At 46.1% G+C, this 14,867-nt stretch overlaps 1 pseudogene; it reads right to left on the minus strand.

The window, feature by feature from the left end:
- Positions 1-1,363: 1,363 nt before the first annotated feature.
- LOC140126033 (E3 ubiquitin/ISG15 ligase TRIM25-like) lies at positions 1,364-2,510 on the minus strand (annotated as a pseudogene).
- Positions 2,511-14,867: the final 12,357 nt, after the last annotated feature.

A 14,867-nucleotide genomic window follows, 5' to 3' on the forward strand; every position in this document is an offset into this window, starting at 1 on the left:
TGGTGAAAGGTATTTCTGTATTCTTTATTTCAACCTCTCCTTGTCTATACATTTCCTGACTCCCACAATATACCGTGGTTCTTCCGCTCCTCTTCTCCTCCTGGGGACGTTCCGCTCCTCTTCGGGCCAGCTGCTTGCCGACGTCATTGTTTGTGAGCCGCCGACATCGCGAGGGGACCCGAATAGGAGCAGCAGAACCTGAAGAGGATACGAAGGACCTGAGGCGACACCTGAGCATGGGAAGCAGAAGAGGACCAACGGGGGACGTCGAAAAGGTGAGTACAGTGTTCTTTTTTTTTTTTTTATAGACTCGAGTATGAGCCGAGTTAAGGTTTTTCAGCACAAATTTTGTATACTCAGGTATATAAGGTAGGTAATATTTCTGTGTACCAGTAGGTGGGCCGCCAGAATCAATTTCACTGGTGGGCCCCAGGCACTCCAATCCAACCCTGTTGGGTGCCTATCAGTTTTCAGTGAGGTTGTTTCTATCTCCCTCCTTTAGAGCAATTCTGGCATTAAAGGTTGGGAATTCCAACTTTTCTTCTTCCGTGGGTCTTTTACTCTACGTGAGCTTCTAATTTCATGCTTGATTGCTTTCTCTTGTTTTCTGGTGTTGTATACTATACGTGGCTATCTGGCCGACCATCGGTTTCTTCTCAAGCACCAGTACATTGAGGTCTCTCGGCCAGACCACCTTATAATGAATGGATTCATTGTGGTTCTTCTGGTCTGTCTGGTTACACATCATCTTATGATCTGCAATGTCTATAGGCAACTTCTTATTGGAAAGTGTGTAGGAACCCAAACTCTGTGGTGGGTTGCTAATGGTTGACTGCCAATTACCATGTGCTGCACCATGCTACCATTGCAAAAAGTTCTCATGTAAAGTGTCTTGGCAGGTCCATAGTGCCCTCTTTCCTCGTGCATCCACTTTTGGTTTCATTCACCTCTCCTGTTGACAATTTAACAAGATGAGTCAATATCAGTTGGAACTTGCACTCTCCATCACCCCCACATTTTGGTGACAGAGTTGGTTTCCACTTGTTAGGAAGGTTTTCTTTTTGTCACTAGTGAATCAGTGACCCTCAGGAGCCACATTCAATGCGTCTTCACCACAAACTGGAAAGCCAACTTCAGGTTGTGTTCCTAATGGGACCACTTTCCTCTTGTGGGCAACTTAAAGAAATTGAGGGCTTCATCCTCTTCATCTGTACATTAGGACCATTAGACTCACTATAGGCTCACCCTGATGATCAATGAAAATTGATTATTCCATGCATCTTCACAGCAAAAGCCACCAAAAAGCCAGCTTCAGCTCCTTGAATGGGTGCATTTTTCCCCCTTTTGGGTCACTTAGGTAATTTTGGGTTTCATCCACCTCTGTCTCATGTTCATTTGGACCTTGAGGCTGTATAGTCCAAGATGTAAATTAGGGTTTACAATTGAACTTACTGAGATAAGAAATTTCCACCCTCATTGGGATTTCTGTAAACATTTCTCACAGTGGTGAGACCACACATAATGTTTGCCCTGCATACTGATCTCCACCATATTGCCTGTTATCATATCTCCTTATAGGTTCATCACCTCCCCCCTCCTCAGGATCACACAAGTCACCTGTGTCTGGTTCCTGTAACACAGTCAGTGGATCAGTCATGTTACACAGCTCCTCAATGTCCTTCATCTTCCTGGACAGCTCGTCCTTCTGTATCTCCAGCTTCTGGATCAGAGCAGTCAGTGAGAGGGACTTTTCCTTCTCCTGCCTGGAGATGTCACTCAGGACCCTCTTCTCCAGGTAGTCCAGTCGTCTCCTGATGTCTATAAACAGGGCAGTGACTCTCTCCGCTTCTCCAGATGCTTTTTTTTGACCTTTTTTTCCTGCGCACCTCCAGACTCTGGAGTCTTCCCTCAGTCTTCTCTCTCTTTGTTATCAGTTTCTGGAGAACATTTCTCAGTTTCTTCTTCTTCTTCTCTAAGGCCTCATCCAGCATCTCCACCTGGTGTCCCCGATGTTCTCCATCCAGACTGCAGGACACACAGATACAAGCCGCGTCCTCCTTGCAGTAATATTCCAGGATCTTCTTATGGACAGGACATTTCCTGTTCTCCAGGGAAGTGCTGGGATCAGTCAGGACGTGTTCTGGTCCCTTACTGTGGACTCTCAGATGATCATCACACAGAGAAGCCTCACAGTGTAGACAGGACTTCACCGCAGGTACAGGAGAGTGAATGCAGTAAGTGCAGCAGATCCCGGTGACCTCCTCCTGATGAGTAAATAGGAAATGTTCAGCCACATTATGTAGATTTATGTTCCTCATCAGTTCAGGCCTCTCGTAAAACTTTGCTCTACATTCAGGACAGGAATAACCTCCAGAACCTTCCTGTGTATTCAGGAACTGATCAATACAGACCCGGCAGAAGTTGTGTCCACATCTCAGGGTTACAGGATCTGTAAAAATGTTGAGACAGATGGAGTAGAGCAGCTCGTCTCTCACATCCGCAGACGCCATGGCTTTTTGGGAATGGAAACTGAAAGTGTATTGTTAATGGGCGTGTTAAGGTTTGCAGGAAATTGCACAACCTACTGTATATCAGAGAGAAATCTATAAATCCTGTAATGTGCGTACCTGCCTACCTTCCCTGGTGGTGGAGGAATGTCACAGGCAACTCTATGGGGGACATTTACATAAAGTGTCGGTGTCTGCATTGGCTTTGTTACCGACCTGCTCTCGGAAAGAAGACACACATTTAATATTGTAGAGCTGTGCAGAGACATTTCTGGCGCCGAGACCATTTTCTGTCCCCGAGACCATTTTCTGTCCCTGGGACCAAAATCTGTCCCGAGCACCAGAAATGTGTCCAACAGTCCCTGCTAGACCAGTTTTCTTTTGGTCTACTTTCCGCCAGTTTACAGCGCCCAAAAATGGCTGTGACACATATTAATTCTGTCTGAGTTTCCACTCCGCCAAAGCCACGCCCCTTTTCGGAGAAGAGTCGGAGCAGACGGAAAAAGTCATTTTTTCTGTCCCCGACAGCTAATAAATAGGTCTGAGAGCAGAACATGTGGTGAGAGCGCCACAAAACTGGCGGAAACACCATAGTCAATGTCCCCCTATCTGTTTTGTGGATGCAGATAGAGTTGAGTACAATGATAATGCAGGGGGATGCTGGTTCCTTGTAATGAGAGACAGCACCATCGTACTAGCTGTGTTTTCACTTTACTTTACTTCATCTGAATGCATTTCTTATTCCTGGACAGACCAGACAAATCTTCTGGTCTTTAGGAAGAGTACAGATGGGCCTGGAAGAGGAGGAGGACAATGGGGCCAGGAAAAGGAGGAGAACAATGGGGCCTGGAAAAGGAGGAGGACAATGGGGCCTGGAGGAGGAGGACAGAGGGGTATGGAGGAGGAGGACAGAGAGGCCTGGAGGAGGAGGACAGAGGGGCCTGGAAGAGGAGGACAGAGGGGCCTGGAAGAGGAGGACAGAGGGGCCTGGAAGAGGAGGACAGAGGGGCCTGGAGGAGGAGGACAGAGGGGCCTGGAGGAGGAAGAAGACAGAGGGGCCTGGAGGAGGACAGGGGGATCAGGAGCAGGAGGATAGAGAGACCTGGAAGAGGACAAAGGGGTCTGGAGGAGGAGGATAACAGAGGGGCCTGCAGGAAGAGAACAGATGAGTCTAAAGGAGGAGGACAGAGAAGTCTGGAGGTGAGAGGGGCCTGGCAGAGGAGGACAAATATGTCTGGAGGAGGAGAACAGTGGGGCGTTGAGAAGGAGGACAGAGGGATCTGAAAGAGGAGGACAGATAAATCTGGAGAAGGAGGACAGATGGGCCTGGGGAAGGGCACAACTGCGTCTGGAGGAGAAGGACAGAGGGGCCTGGAGGAGGAGGAGGACAGAGGTGCCTGGAGGAGGAGGACAGAAGGATCTGGAGGAGGAGGATCTGGAGTGGCCTCTAGGAGATTGGAGATTGGGGTAGGAGGAGGACAGAGGGGCCAGAAGGAGGACAGAGGGGCCTGTAGGAGGACAGAGGGGCTGAAGGAGCAGGACAGAGAAGTTTAGAGAACAGAGGGGCCTGGAGGAGGAGGATAGAGGAGTCTGTGTGAGAACAGAGGGGCCTGGGGGAGGAGGATACAGGAGTTTGGAGGAGCAGGACAGAGGGGCCTGTAGAAGGATAGAGGGGCCGAGAAGAGGGAGGACAGAGGAGTTTGTAAGAGGACAGAGGGGGCTGGAGGAGTGGGATGGAGAAGTTTGAAGGAGCAAGGCAGAGGGGTCTGGAGGAGTACAGGGGAGCCTGGAGGAGGAGGATAAAGGAGTCTGGACAAGGAGGACAGAAGGCCTGGAGTGGAAAAAAGGAGTTTGGAGGAGGGAGACTGAAGTGCCTGAAGGAGATGGACAGAAGACAGAGAGGCCCGGAGGAGGACAGAGGTGTTTGGAGGAGTAGGACAGAGGGGTATGGAGGAGGACAGAGGTGTCTGGAGAAGGATGACAGAGAGGCCTGGAGAAGGTGGAAGACAGAGGGACCTGGTGGAGGAGGACAGAAGACAGAGGGGCCTGCAGGAGGACAGAGGAGTTTGGAGGAGGAGGACAGAGGGGTCTGGAGGAGGACAGAGGGGTCTGGAGGAGGACAGGAGTTTGGAGGAGTAGGACAGAGGGGTCTGGAGTAGGACAGAGGGGTCTGGAGGAGGACAGAGGTGTCTGGAGGAGGACAGAGGTGTCTGGAGAAGGACAGAGGTGTCTGGAGAAGGACAGAGGTGTCTCGTGGAGGACAGAGGTGTCTGGAGAAGGATGACAGAGGGGCCTGGAGAAGGAGGAGGACAGAAGACAGATGTGCCTGCAGGAGGACAGAGGAGTTTGGAGGAGGAGGACAGAGGGGTATGGAGGAGGACAGAGGGGTATGGAGGAGGACAGAGGTGTCTGGAGAAGGATGACAGAGAGGCCTGTAGAAGGAGGAAGACAGAGGGACCTGGTGGAGGAGGACAGAAGACAGAGGGGCCTGCAGGAGGACAGAGGAGTTTGGAGGAGGAGGACAGAGGGGTCTGGAGGAGGACAGAGGGGTGTGGAGGAGGACAGGAGTTTGGAGGAGTAGGACAGAGGGGTCTGGAGGAGGACAGAGGTGTCTGGAGGAGGACAGAGGTGTCTGGAGAAGGACCGAGGTGTCTGGAGAAGGACAGAGGTGTCTCGTGGAGGACAGAGGTGTCTGGAGAAGGAGGACAGAGGGGCCTGGAGAAGGAGGAGGACAGAAGACAGATGTGCCCGCAGGAGGACAGAGGAGTTTGGAGGAGGAGGACAGAGGGGCCAGGAGGAGGAGGACAAAGGAGTGTGGAGGAGAAAGGCAGAGGGCCTGAAGGAGGACGACAGAGAAGTCTGAAGGAGGACAAAGGGGCCTAGAGTTATTATTATCATCAGTTATTAATTTTTAATATTGGTGCTGACAATTACATCCCTAACCACAGCCCAGCCACAGGTAGGAAAACAGGGGTCATTATTATACCATCCCCGGCATGGGTGTAACTACTGTAGTAGCAGCCATAGCAGCTGCACCGCGGCCCGTAGTGCCAGGGGCCCGGCCCAGAAGTGTGTTAAGAGAGTGCTGAGTGCAGGGTAGTTGCGAGTGTATCTATTATATCCTCTCTGTAGAACACTACTTGTTTAACCCCTTCCTGACCCGCACCATAATAGTATTGCGCGCATCGGGTGTGGGTGCACTGAGGGGGTTTACAGGCTGAGCGGTGCTAGCACTGATCACAGGTGTTATCCCGTCGATCGCTTTGCTGGCAACTTCAAAAAGATTGTGGGCGCCGCCATCTTGGTGACGATAGTTGCTCCCCGTGACGTCATCGGGTAGCGTCGATCGGTTGCCATGGCAGTTTCAGGTCTTCCAAAGACCCGAAGCTGTAGTACAGCAGTATATGGTAGGATCACTCAGACAACCTAGGGTTAAAGTATCCTAGGGGGTCTGAAAAATTAGCTGTAAAATCCAAGGCCAAAGAAAACGGCGCAAATGCGTTTTTCACCATTTTCACTGCATTTGGAATTTTTTTCCCGCTTCCCAGTACACGGCATGAAATTATTCAATACAATCACTATGAAGTGCAATTTGTTATGCAGAAAATAAGCCCATACACAGAGCTCTTTTCATAGAAAAATTTTAAAAAGTTATAGATTTTTGAAGGTGTCGAGTAAAAAATGGAAATGAACAAAGAAAAAAGGGCCTGGTCATTAAGGGGTTAATGAGAATTTTTGTTGCTACCTCTCGGTCCTTTGTTTTATGTGCCCTGGGCCCGTAGTTAGGTAACTGAAGAGCAGTGTGAGCAGGGATCAAAGAGCAGCGTTCTGAGCGGATCAAAGAGCTCAAGAACAGAGTCTCGTGCCTCCACGTCTCCGCTTCTTATCAGCTCAGAACTTTTATGAGATCCTGTCTGGACCTTCACTGCCGTCCTGGCAGCAATAAATGTGAATTGTTCTATGTGATCTGCACAGCGGTAACAAAAAAAAAGTTTGTAAGAAATAAAACATAGATTTTTTTTTCCCCATCATAATTCACCTGACACCTGATGTTACTATAGTAAAAAGCAAATTGAAAATTAATACCTATTCGTTTTCTGGGCATGGATATAAACAGGAGGAGTCAAACTGCGTTCGCACGTTGCGTTTAAATTACATGTTAACTGGTTGAAGACACGGGACGAAATAGATCGTCCTAAATAGCAGCCTGTTGATGCATTTGGACGATCTATAACGTCCTCCTGATCCGCAGCAGGAGACCAGATGTTACGTACAGCTGTGCCCCTGCTGTGTCTGCCCGGCAGTGAAATCTCTCCTTGCTGGGCACTTTAATTCCTTAAAGGGGTTGTCTAAGAGCATTAAAAAACCTGAATGGTGCCCGGGAGGGGGCTGGTTAAAAAAAATAAACACTTACTTACCTCCGTGGTCCCTCCTGGCTTCCCACACTGCCATCACTCTGGTCCAAGCGCCATGTAAATAGACAGGGGCACGGAAGCCGCTCTGCGTTCCGCTTCCCACAGGCCACGCCCACCCGTCCCTATTCCCAGCACTGTGTCATGTTGGACCGGTTGGGATTGGCCTGCCACCTTGACCAGTCTAAAGCTGAATGTAGTGCGGCTTCCTTGCCCTATTGTTTACAGGTAAGTGTTAATTTTTTTTAACCAGCTGCCTCCTGGCCACCATTCGGTTTTTATGCTTTTTTATGCTCTCGGACAACCCCCAATCAAGCACAATTGCAGTAGCCAAGGAGAAGAACAAGGTGTGGTGTCGGGGGTCGCCAGGGCACCCGCCGGTCGCACAAAGACCCCCATGTCTGCCAGGTACTGTGACCTATTAGACCTAGGTCTAGACTAGGTCTAACAGGCAAACTGTCAGAAGTCCTGCAATGTATTAAATAAGGGATCAAGGTTTTTAAAAAATAAATTAAAAAAATAAATAAAAAACCCCCAAAAAAACACAAAAATCACCCATTCCCTATATATAATTCTATTTTGCATTAAAAAATTAAAATAATAAAACCCACCGGAGAACATTGGTACCTACGCGTCCGTAACGACCTTGGCCAAGAAGATGTAACATTATTATACCCCTATTGTAAAGGGTATAAAAAATAAAAAGCTAAATTAAAAATTGCAATTTTAGTGCTTCCTACTGCCCCCAAAAAAATTTATAGAAAGCAATCAAAAAGTCAGAATTATACTACAATTGGACCAATCTAACCTTTCCTTCAATAAACAAGCCCAAATAATCGTCTTTTGATTGGGGAAAAAAAAATATTATAGTGCTCAGAATTTGGCAACACTTAGGCAAATGCCGTTTCCTTATAAGGAGTTTTTATTTGCTCAAGTATTAAAACCTGTAAATGTTTGGTATCTCCGTAATCGTACATAAAGGGGCAGATTTACTTACCCGGTCCTGTCGTGATCCCACGGTGCGTTGTCCGACGAGGATTCGGGTCTGGCGCGATTCACAATGGTCGTGCGCCCGAGTTCCTGCATCCATTGCTTCTGCCCCTGAGCCCGAGGTCCGCCGGAGTTCAACTGCTTCTTCTCGCTTGTTGTCCGAATCCATCAGGTTGTCGGACGGTCCGGACCCAGATTTCTGTCGTGTGCAAGCTGGCGCAGATGCGCCAAAAGCCGATCGCGTGCGCCAAAATCCCAGGGACAATGCAGCGCAAAATGGAAATCGTCTGGAAACCCGGCAAAAAAGCGTCCGGCGGACCTTTAGTAAATGAGCCACATTGTATCTGAAATGGCTGCTACTATGGTAGCTACGTCCCTGAATACGTTACTAGTGTGGGTTCCATTGGCTCTGGATTTTACCCCTTCCCACCAAATTTGAGTGACATGTTGATGGCTTCTGTAGATCACAACAATTTACAACACTGCCAGGCACAGTAAAAATGCAATGGTGGTAGTTTATGAGGACAAAACTACCTGAAGGTTTTAGATTTTTTTGAAAGGTGTTTTTCGTAATTTGTGAAACTTGGCAGAATATTATGGAAAAGAGTCATAAACTTAGATGTGACCCTGACGATGGAAAGCCAAGCTACACATCTATGGGACGGGGGCCCATTTAAAATTGTGCTATGGGGCCCAGACACTTCTAGTTATGCCTATGATTAAAGACCGAAGTAGGGCCTGAAACGCGTCAGTAAGTCTCTATTTTTTGATGAATGTCAATGTGTAGCTATTTTATCATGGACCAATAAAGTATTCACGTTGATGGAACAAGTGAGTGCAGACCTCATCCATTTTTAATTTCCTGTATATGTGGAAAGGTTCCTGGAGGATCATGAACCTGGAGCTGAGCGGCTTCCTATGTGTTTTTTAAACAATATTGTTCTTCTAGTTATGCCCCCGATTCACTGGAATAACAGTTGTAGCCCCAGTTTCCCAACCAAAACCCGTGCACCTGGAAGAGAGTGGAGAAAGGTATTTCTGTATTCTTTATTTCACCCCCACCTTGTCTATACATTTCCGACTCCCACAATATACCGTGGTTCTTCTGCTCCTCTTCGGGATGTTCCGCTCCTCTTCAGGTCTTCGCGCTCGGCTGGCACACGGAATGACGTCAGCCACTTGCCAACGTCATTGTGTGTGAGCCGCCGCCATCGCGAGGGCACCCGAAGAGGAGCTGAAAAACCTGATTTAGGTTCAAAGTACCCGAGTCGGCTCCGGGGCATCAGAAGCAGAAGAGAACCTACAGGGGACGTCGGAAAGGTGAGTACAGTGTTTTTTTTAATAGACTCGAGTATAGGTCGAGTTAGGGTTTTTCAGCTCAAATTTTGTGCTGAAAAACTTGGCTTATACTCGAGTATATAAGGTAGATAATATTTTTGTGTACCAGTAGGTGGGCCCCCAGAATCCATTTCACTGTTGGGCACCAGGCACTCCAATCCAACCCTGTGAGGTGATGTTGTTTCTATCTTCCTCCTTTAGAGCAACTCTGGCATCAAAGGTCGGGAATTCCAACTACTCTTCTTCTTCCGTGGGTCTTTTCCTCTACGTGAACTTCTAATTTCATGCTTGGTGGCTTTCTCTTGCTTTCTGGTGTTGTTACCATACGTGGCTGACCATCAGTTTCTTCTCAAGCACCAGTACATTGAGGTCTCTCGGCCAGACCACCTTATAATGAATGGATTCATTGTGGTTCTTCTGGTCTGTCTGGTTACACATCATCATATGATCTGCAATGTCTATAGGCAACTTCTTATCAGAAAAGTGTGTAGGACCCAACCTCTGTGGTGCGTTGCTAATGGTTGACTGCCAATTACCATGTGCTGCACCATGCTACCATTGCAAAAAGTTCTAATGTAAAGTGTCAACTTCTACAGATTGGGGTGAGAGTAGAACCACTATAGCTACGCAAAATCTTGGCAGGTCCATAGTGCCCTCTTTCCTCGTGCATCCACTTTTGGTTTCATTCACCTCTCCTGTTGACAATTTAACAAGATGAGTCAATATCAGTTGGAACTTGCACTCTCCATCACCCCCACATTTTGGTGACAGAGTTGCTTTCCACTTGTTAGGAAGGTTTTCTTTTTGTCACTAGTGAATCAGTGACCCTCAGGAGCCACATTCAATGTGTCTTCACCACAAACTGGAAAGACAACTTCAGGGTCACTTTCCTCTTGTGGGCAACTTAAAGAAATTGAGGGTTTCATCCTTCTCTCTCTTCTGTACATTGGGACCATTAGACTCACTATAGGCTCACCCTGATGATCAATGAATATTGATTATTCCATGCATCTTCACCGCAAAAGCCACCAAAAAGCCAGCTTCAGCTCCTTGAATGGGTTCACTTTTCCCCCTTTTGGGCCACTTAGGTAATTTTGGGTTTCATCCACCTCTGTCTCATGTTCATTTAGACCTTGAGGCTCTATAGTCCACAACGTAAAATGGGATTTACAGTTGAACTTGCTAAGAGGAGCAATCTTCACCCTCATTAGGATTTCTGTAAACATTTCTCACAGTGGAGAGATCATGGCGAGGAACTGAAGTTTTTTGGGTTCTTCTGATCCTCTCTCGGGTCATATAAGCGATCAACGACCATAGCCATCCAGTACCTACTTCAGCAGCATCACCAACTGGTCACCAAACTGCTCTAAGTCTTTACTGACAGGGATTCGAAACACCCGTGCAAGTCAATCTTTGGCTCCATGGTAAAACCTTCATATCTTCATATCAAGAGAAGATTGTATCCATGATGTTGATCATAAAATAGACACAAGCAGATCAAAGAAGACCATAGTTGGGGACCACAGAAGGGTAGATAGATTGTGAAGATTCTTCTTTGTCTAGCAGTATGTGGTCCTATACATGGACATAGAACTATTTCCTGTTCTGTAGGTCTCCAGTAGGTTCCACAGGACGAGGTCCCAGGTCAAGGTCAACAGTGCCACTTCCTGGAAGCCCCAGCTGTTTGGTCACCTTAACATGGTGTCCTTTCATTATAAAGGAAGAAGTTGACTTTAAGATCATATATAATTTTATAGGCTGAACTGTTGATCAAAACTGAACTTAAACCAAATCAACGTGGACCCAAAATTTTTTTAGGGAATGCAATTTTTGACACCTCCTGCTTAAAACCCAAAAAAATTGCATTCGCCTGAGGATAAAATATATTTTACTTTTCTACTTTGAAGGATCGCAAGTGGATCAAAAATATGAACTGACTACAACCACCAGTAGATGGCTCCGTTATACTCCAAACCAATGAACACTAAGAGCCCTGAAGTAAATACCGTGAGGTTGTGGGAACATCAAAATTACTGTGAAAAAAATATTCTGAAAGTAAAAAATTGATCATGATTATAAAATTTGAGCTGAAACTTAAATGCTCAGGCTATGTTTTCAGTTCTACTTATGGCTATCACCCCCATACAGCAGGACAGACCCTAGATCACTACAGGCCCCAGACCAATGCAAAAAGACACCCAAACCAACCTGATAAACTAATAAAGACATAGACCAAACATAAAAAGACCTCAGACACAATACAGACATCAACTCAGACCCCAATACAATATTATATAATTATATGTGGAGAACAATGGAACAGCTTTATAATGCGATGGGCACAAAAGGAGAACATTATAAGTAGTGGCCAAGGGTGTAACTACAAGAGTTGCAACCATAGCAGATTCTATGGGGCCCGCAGTGTCAGGGGGCCCTGGCATCTGAGGTATTGGATGTGAATATGCTGTATGTGTGTATTTGTGATGTGTATATGCTCTAAATGTGTATGTGTGTATGTATATGTGTTGTGTATATATGTGTTGTGTATGTCTATGTATATGGGTGCACTGCAAGTGGGGGGGGTCACAAAAAGAGGACTTTTTAAGAGGATTGGGGGACAAAGATGTAGGATATTACAATTATAAGTTGGTGGGCCACAGGAAAAGGGACATCATAAAGTAGGGTTCATTATACAATGGTGGCTTTAATAGGAGAGCTATTATATATAGTTGGAGGTAGAGAAGGGTCTGTTGGGGACATTATACCATGTGGGGGGTTCACTAAAGGGGCTTTAGTGTAGGCATGGAGGAAGGGGGGTTACTTGATTTGACGGTCGTACTCCGAGTCCTCGGAAACTCCATCTATTGGTATCTCAGGAGACTTGTTGAGTATCAGTCAGTCAATATTCACATCTGTGTTGGAGCCTTTGTCACAGATGTCTTGGCACAACTTTACCCACATCTTTTGGGTACCTCAGGTGCCCCTGGTCTGGGCTGGCGACAGCACTGAGCATACCTGGGAAAATGCTGGGGCCCAGGGCTGCTGGGGTGGCCCACATAAGGCTATACATAGGGAGTGAGGGGGGCTTTATGTATTATACCCATGAGGGGGCTGTTTGGTGTGATAAACTAAGAAAAGGGCCCCACTGAGGCTCTGTCACCCTAGGGCCTACTGAAACCTGCACCCAACCCTTTCCCTGGTGTCTGTCCCAGTACAGATTCAGCACAGTTTTGTGGCATCTAAACTCATAGGGGAGGTAACAGAAATTTGGCATCAATAGGTTTATGACCTGACAGGGGGCACAGGATCAAAGCTCAGAACTACAAACACAAATCAGAGAATAACAACCGTGGTGACAACACTACAGGACAGTTGAGCAAATCCCTGGAACGGAGGAATTGGAATCACAAATTATTTTGATGCAAAAACACCTTGGACATGGCAATGTTATCTGAAGGCCTAAGGTCCGTAATGATGTAATCTAAGGGAGTCCTCTCCCAAAGTAAAAATCATACACAGGACCCTCCTTTAAAAATGGCCGCCACCGTTTAAGAAACTTAGCAGTGGGCAAGTCCAAGACGTGTCCCTCAGGGTAGACCCTAGATGCTATTGGGCTAAAGGTACTTTCATAATGTTATGAAAACATGGCCAAGCTCATCCTAAGTCTTCTACAATCTACCGTAATAATCTAGGGGTACTGTCTTAAACTTCGGCACACGGCAAACGGGGCTCAACAATGGAAAGCAGTCCACCAGGGATCTCTACTCTATGTTGGGTGTATGTAGTAAAATTTTTACTTCATATTAAAGGACACCATAAGAACAGGTCTAAATTTTGTAATTTTAAGGCTGATTTTGGTTTTGGGAAGGGTCACACAACAAGAGTCTGTTTTACTGGTAGTGAAGTCGGGTGAAGGTCTACGTTGAACACCACTGTGGGTCATTTTACCAGTGGACACTTTACATCAACATTTTCAATTTGTTTGTAAGTAGGAAACAAGATCTGACTCCATAATTATTTACCACCATAGAAACTCATTTGGACCCCAGACCACGCCCTTAATGTTACTCAGACCAGAAATGGGACTATTATGCTTAATTCAGACACCTGACCATATCTTTATATTAATGTAAGCCCCTGACTAGACACTATGCATTTTAGACTATGGAAAAAAAAAAAAAAAAAAAAAACATTCTAGCATCTAAAACCTGACATTACTAATTCCGTAACATCCTCACTCAGTACTGAAGATCACGGACACCCTATGTCTGACACTACCCACATTGACGTTGACAAACTGGTAACAGTCGGTAACACAGACAGACATTAGTGACATCCAGTATCTTACAGGGGACTCTTTGCTCTATCAGGTAGATGATATCGTTATGATTTCTCCCGGCCATGACAATCACTGTTGAATTCATGGCCAGATATCTTCAGCTCCGTGCAGCATCTCCACACTGCGCTCGTAAAAATACAACAATCACTTACAATGTCACCTGGATAACAACACTGTGCTCCTAAATAGTATATATCGCAAACTACACAGTTTAATATACAGCCCCTTAATAATTTAATAAATAGTACCACCCATATAACTAATAAAACACCTCCCTAATGAACTTATATACAGCCCCTAATTAAATTATATACAGAACCCCATATACCCCCCCTCCCGATTATTCAAATCTGCATCCCTTTATGGAATCCCTCTTTAATTATATACAGTATCACATAACAGCTCTCCCTATAAAAGCCCCCCTTTTATTTAATATCTGACCATCTACATCCCACCAGTTAAGCTATATACATCGGGCCACCCCCCAGTTCAATTAATATCCATCACCCCCTAAAAATCCCCCTCCAGCCCCACTTTGGTTATACTATATAGTATAGTACTTATTTTTAGAGAACCCCACCCCATTTTAATGCTGGGCACCATAGTGAGTCATGGACCTCCGCCTTCCCTCCGGTTTTGTTATATATAGAGCCCAATAATATCCCCTCCCCCCGATTTAGTTGGAATTCGGCACCAATATTTAAGTCTCCCTCTCCTTTTTCGGTATATATTAATAATAGTTATTATAATTATATTAATAATGTGGCCTGTTAAAAAACATAAAACTTTTACTTACTTCTCCTCCCGGATGCAGGTGGTGTGATATCATCAAACGCCACCTGCATCCTCCAGAGGCAAAGAGCAGATAAAAGGGTCTGCACTGCTCTTCTCGGCAGTGCAGACCCGGGCTAGCGGGTGATTCAGCTGTTTTGCCGTCTCCTTCTGGGCTCCGTATCTGCCGCCTGAGGCAGAATTTTCATCCCGCCTCATGGCAGATGTGGCCCTGGTTAAGGCCTATGATCTTTGGCATTTAATGAAATGGTCTTGCCCAAGGTCTGTATCAGTTTAGAAGTCTGGTCTGGGGTCTATATGTAGTCAGAAAGGTTCAGAATCAAAAACATGTTGAATTCCTAACTTTTTAGTCTTATGCTTTTTATAAATTTTAAAATCCTCCCTGATGTATGGGTTCCACCCTTGCAACCTGCTTTTGCTCTCCCTATAACCTATCATACATACATGCTTTTACAGATGGCAGACTGCATTTTGCTGCTATTCCTACAT

This window comes from Engystomops pustulosus, chromosome 4 (assembly GCF_040894005.1).
Source record: "Engystomops pustulosus chromosome 4, aEngPut4.maternal, whole genome shotgun sequence".
Taxonomy (NCBI): Eukaryota; Metazoa; Chordata; class Amphibia; order Anura; family Leptodactylidae; genus Engystomops; species Engystomops pustulosus.